A 6,350-nucleotide genomic window follows, 5' to 3' on the forward strand; every position below is an offset into this window, starting at 1 on the left:
TAGTGACCAGTTTTTGATGCTAATTAAATCTTTAGTCTTCATTTTAATTGACTTCTTATTTAAGAGTCAGACCACTTAATTATTTCTTTTTTCCATAATTGGCAGCCAAAGAATCTATATATATATTGTGGGATATGGCTGGCCTTTCATCACAGCCAATAACCCCAGGCCGGCAGGTGGAGCCCTGCATGCAACATAGAGGTGCCCCAGGTTCCAGCAGGGCATCATGGACAGTGGAGTTTTTCATCACAGCCCTGCTGGATACCATGGGGACCTCCAGGGGATGCTGCAGGAAGACACAGAGACTGTGGATTTACCTATAACCTGGAAGTATGTCTTAGTCATTGCGAAAGTGGGAATGACATACTTCCGGGATGAAGAAGAGGACTTTTTGTCTGACCCGGAAGTGATAGGAGGTCACATGGACTAAAGGATGGGAAACACTTCCGGGTCAGGGAATATAAAGGACTGTGGGAAATCTCCAGACAGAGAGCTGAGCTGGGTGGAAGGGTGGCAATGCGTCTGGGAGTGGTGGAGTGATTACTGATTGTGTATTGGTTATTTAATGAGTACTGTGCAGAGGAGGGTGCTTTGTGCACTGTATAGTCCGGAAATAAAATATATTTGGACTTTTACCTGGTGTCTGACATATTGTCTGAGGGTTCAAGAGGACGATAGCGCCCTCTATCTGTGACAATATATATAAAAGTCAATGTACGTGTGGTTGTGTATGTATGTTCCAGCATCACTTCTGGTACACATGTTTCTCAATGGTTGAATAAAATTACTGCAGGGTGAAATCAACACTAACCCACCCCCTTCTCTGGGGGTGATCTTACGGGCTTGTATGAATGTTGTCATCCAGTTGACACTCGGAATGACCACTAGAGGGTGAACTGGAGGTGACTGGCAGCATTCTTTATGTTTGAGCGGCACCACCGCACGCCTGTTGCTTTTGAAATTAAATAGAGTTCTGCGTGTGGAAGTGTGTGTGCCTGTCTGGGCCAGAAGTGAGACGTAGAGTCGGGGTAAGGGCTACAGCTTCGAGGACACGCAAGCAAAGCCAGCAAAAGGAATCCTCCTAAGAAAGACAATCGCTTAGCTGCTAATGCACAAACGATCTGAGCACGTTGGCAACATGAATCCTCATAGCAGAGAGATGCCCAGAGTAGTTCTGATGATTTCAATACTTTCTAGGGTCCCATGCTTTTAACAGCATAGTCTTACACAGTTAGAATATACCAGGCAACTGCCAGCATTCTTTGTGTTTAAGCAGCACTGCGCCCCTGTTGCTTTTGAAATTAAATCGAGTTGGCCGGTTCCGAGCGTCTCCTGGATGATAACATATACAGTGGTGTGAAAAACTATTTGCCCCTTCCTGATTTCTTATTCTTTTGCATGTTTGTCACACAAAATGTTTCTGATCATCAAACACATTTAACCATTAGTCAAATATAACACAAGTAAACACAAAATGCAGTTTTTAAATAATGGTTTTTATTATTTAGGGAGAAAAAAAAAATCCAAACCTACATGGCCCTGTATGAAAAAGTAATTGCCCCCTTGTTCAAAAATCACCTAACTGTGGTGTATCACACCTGAGTTCAATTTCCGTAGCCACCCCCAGGCCTGATTACTGCCACACCTGTTTCAATCAAGAAATCACTTCAATAGGAGCTGCCTGACACAGAGAAGTAGACCAAAAGCAACTGAAAAGCTAGACATCATGCCAAGATCCAAAGAAATTCAGGAACAAATGAGAACAGAAGTCATTGAGATCTATCAGTCTGGTAAAGGTTAGAAAGCCATTTCTAAAGCTTTGGGACTCCAGCGAACCACATTGAGAGCCATTATCCACAAATGGCAAAAACATGGAACAGTGGTGAACCTTCCCAGGAGTGGCCGGCCCACCAAAATTACCCCAAGAGCGCAGAGACGACTCATCCGAGAGGTCACAAAAGACCCCAGGACAACGTCTAAAGAACTGCAGGCCTCACTTGCCTCAATTAAGGTCAGTGTTCATGACTCCACCATAAGAAAGAGACTGGCCTGCAAAAACGGCCTGCATGGTAGATTTCCAAGACGCAAACCACTGTTAAGCAAAAAGAACATTAGGGCGCGTCTCAATTTTGCATCTCAATGATTGCCAAGACTTTTGGGAAAATACCTTGTGGACTGATGAGACAAAAGTTGAACTTTTTGGAAGGCAAATGTCCCGTTACATCTGGCGTAAAAGGAACACAGCATTTCAGAAAAAGAACATCATACCAACAGTAAAATATGGTGGTGGTAGTGTGATGGTCTGGGGTTGTTTTGCTGCTTCAGGACCTGGAAGGTTTGCTCTGATAGATGGAACCATGAATTCTACTGTCTACCAAAATATCCTGAAGGAGAATGTCCGACCATCTGTTCGTCAACTCAAGCTGAAGCGATCTTGGATGCTGCAACAGGACAATGACCCAAAACACACCAGCAAATCCACCTCTGAATGGCTGAAGAAAACCAAAATGAAGACTTTGGAGTGGCCTAGTCAAAGTCCTGACCTTAATCCAATTGAGATGCTATGGCATGACCTTAAAAAGGCGGTTCATGCTAGAAAACCCTCAAATAAAGCTGAATGACAACAATTCTGCAAAGATGAGTGGGCCAAAATTCCCGCAGAGCGCTGTAAAAGACTCAGTGCAAGTTATCACAAACGCTTGATTGCAGTTATTGCTGCTCAGGGTGGCCCAACCAGTTATTAGGTTCGGGGGCAATTACTTTTTCACACAGGGCCATGTAGGTTTGGATTTTTTTTTCTCCCTAAATAATAAAAAACATTATTTAAAAACTGCATTTTGTGTTTACTTGTGTTATATTTGACTAATGGTTAAATGTGTTTGATGATCAGAAACATTTTGTGTGACAAACATGCAAAAGAATAAGAAATCAGGAAGGGGGCAAATAGTTTTTCACACCACTGTATACAAGACCGCAAGACAAGCACATTAGTGAGTCTACATTGTTTGTTAATTTTTAAAGTTATGTTTTTTAAATTATACTTTTCTCAAACAATTAAAAAAAAAACTTTATTTTCCTCCATTTCAGCTATTAATTAAATACAAACAAACCAACACATGACCAGCTAACCTGTGTCCATTGTACAATATCTGAAAATAAAGGTGAAGATCTCAGTAATGTTGATCTGCTCAGGTTCTGAAAACATTCTGATGATCCTCTTAGAATAAAGAAAAGTTCTGGAAAAGTCTGCTGTTGCACCAACAAGCCATTGTGGACCACTGGGGTGCGTACAGCCACCCTAACCCAACACAGACAGGCAGAGACACAAGTGCAGCACACACCACATTTATTTACAGTGAGGAGATCCACTTCCACTTCCACTTCCAGCAAATTTCATCCAGCTCCTCCCAACTCTGGCCCCCTGAATGGAGTGAGGTGGCCCCCTTTATGTTGCTCCCAGGAGCAATCCATGTGCCTCATTAGTGTTACCTGGAATCACTCCCAGGTGTGATGGAGGCTCAAAGTAAAGTTCTGCAGCTAACTGCATAACTGGCAGAAATGAGTGATAATTGTGAGCCAGAAGAAAGAAAAGGGAATGGCAGGAACTGCGGGGGTTTGTGAGTACAGTTTCAATAAAGAATGCCCACCCAGGGAACATCTGGTGAATTGTGTGTCAGTTTCCCTGACAGCTACCTCATGAATCCAACATTTATTCATTATTTAAACTAAGCCACTTGATTGTAATGGATATCCATTCACAGATCCAGCCTCTTGGAGCATCTGACCTGCCACAAAGGTTCTCTGCATTGAATGTGCACCTAATTTTACAAACAGTACCCAAAGGGTAGCCCATACAAGCCCCATTATGCTTTTATATTGCCAGCCTATGGGTGGGCCCATATGGGATCCATCAAACTGTGCACCCAAGGATCATATGGGATGCATTTGGGTTAGTACAGCATTGCTGATGAAATGGTACAGATAGCCTGGGCTGAGTGGGCAAAATTCTGGACAGTTAGGGGGATAATGAGAATTGGGTTGGGAACTCCGGCCTGGATAACAGGCAACTAAGTTTGAAACAATTACTAAAAATAATGAAGGATGTATTAATTGACATGTTTATCCAAGGCAATTTAAAACATTTGAGATACAATTGGTTCCATTTCTTTAACCAACTTAAGTAGTGATTTACTCATGGTCACACTGTATCAGGATTTGAAGGCCAAGAATCCAAAAATATTTTTACATTTAACATTTGTATGTGTAGGTTATGAATTTGCAAAATATTGAACTTTATCTTAAATTACCATTTTTGTATTTAAAATTTGGTGCAATTTAAATGCTATTTTGAATTTGAAAAACGTTCAATGTAAAAAATGTTTTGATGTTTTTTGGCTTAAATGCTAGCACAGTGGTTAACTTTGGACTTCAAACCCTGAAGGTGTTGTGGATTCAAATTTCATTTGTGATGCAGTGTGACCATGAGCAGGTTCTCCTATTGGTAAAATAAAATGAATGGAACCAGTTGTACCTCAAATGTTGTCGTTTGCCTTGGATAAAGGAGTCAGCCAAACAAGTGACTGTAAACTGATAAACCTTTTCATAAATGATTGTTTCAAGCTTAGGCACATTTTATCTAGACCAGCGTTTTCTAACATAATCCTCAGGGACCCCCAGTTTCCACTTTTTTGCCTGTTCTCAGCCCACCTGTAATATGGAATCAGTAACAGTGTACTAACCCATATGTTCCTTATAGGGGCACAATTTGATGGGTTTCATACGGGACCCATAATCTATGGAGGAATATTTCGGACAAAATGAAATAAATAAATAAAAGCATAAATAAATAAAAGTACTGTGAAATGTGAGCATAAATAAATAAATGTGTCATGAAATGAGAGCCTTAATAAATAAATATGTCATGAAATGAGAGCATAAATAAATAAATGTGTCACGAAATATGTTTTTCGTTGCTTATTTATTTATTTCATTTTGTCCATAACATTCCTGCAAACCGTCATGAAATACGGCTTGAAATAAAACTGTCACTTTCACTCGTCAAAGTTGAGAGGGTGGGCTCTAACACGCCCTCTAGTTACTGATTGGTGAATCGATAGCACAAGAATTAATTAGAAAAATGCTTACTACTGCCGATGAAATGGATTCTGCCGAAGATATTACGTATTTCAGAGAGAGAATTGAAGATTTATCGGAAGAAATTACAATGTTGGCGGCCCTTTTAGACTCCGATATAGATTAAACTATTTTTGAAATTATCAAAGAACAGGTGGAACGGACTCGACTACACTCCAGTTCAGGTGACACAGTTCCCTGCTCTAGACGTCCATCCTTTGACATTCCAGCTGAGTCAATAGAACACCTTCTGTTATGCGGTTTAAAAGTACGACAGATTGCAGATCTATATGGTGTATCGGAGAAGACGATCACAAGGCGAATGAGCCAGTTTGATATACGGTAAGCTGCAACGGCTGTATTAGTTTAGGCACTTCGACATGGAATGCCCAAAGCAGCTCCAACTAATATTTTGAACTGAACAACTTTACCACTGATCAGAGCAGTACAGTTGTTTGAAAAAGTAGCTGCGAATATGCAACTGACTTTATACTTGTAAAACAAGGGTCAAATACTCAGTTCTAAAAGGGCCGCCAACATTGTAATTTCCTCCAATAAATCTTCAATTCTCTCTCTGAATTACGTAATATCTTCAGCAGAATACATTTCATCGGCAGTAATAAGCATTTTTCTAATTAATTCTTGTGCTATCGATTCACCAATCAGTAACTAGAGGGCGTGTTAGAGCCCACCCTCTCAACTTTGACGAGTGAAAGTGACAGTTTTATTTCAAGCCGTATTTCATGACGGTTTGCAGGAATGTTACGGACAAAATGAAATAAATAAATAAGCAACGAAAAACATATTTCGTAACACATTTATTTATTTATGCTCTCATTTCATGACATATTTATTTATTAAGGCTCTCATTTCATGACACATTTATTTATTTATGCTCACATTTCACAGTACTTTTATTTATTTACGCATTTATTTATTTATTTCATTTTGTCCGAAATATTCCTCCATACTAATCTGGCACATGTAAAACACATAATGGGGCTTACTTTTTCTAATATTGTGGAAAAATAGTATGTGGGTAACCACGATATCTCTATTTAAAGCGATTCAATAGCTCGTCAAAAGGCAAGGAACAATGCATTTCTTGGGAAATGTCTATTATGATAGTGGGTGTCTTTCCGTGCTCCACTCTCAGGTCAGTTACAACGCCGCACATCCGCAAAGCCGCATCACGGTGAAGTGTAAATGGGGAGGCT

This window comes from Polypterus senegalus, chromosome 4 (genome assembly GCF_016835505.1).
Source record: "Polypterus senegalus isolate Bchr_013 chromosome 4, ASM1683550v1, whole genome shotgun sequence".
NCBI classification, from domain to species: domain Eukaryota; kingdom Metazoa; phylum Chordata; class Cladistia; order Polypteriformes; family Polypteridae; genus Polypterus; species Polypterus senegalus.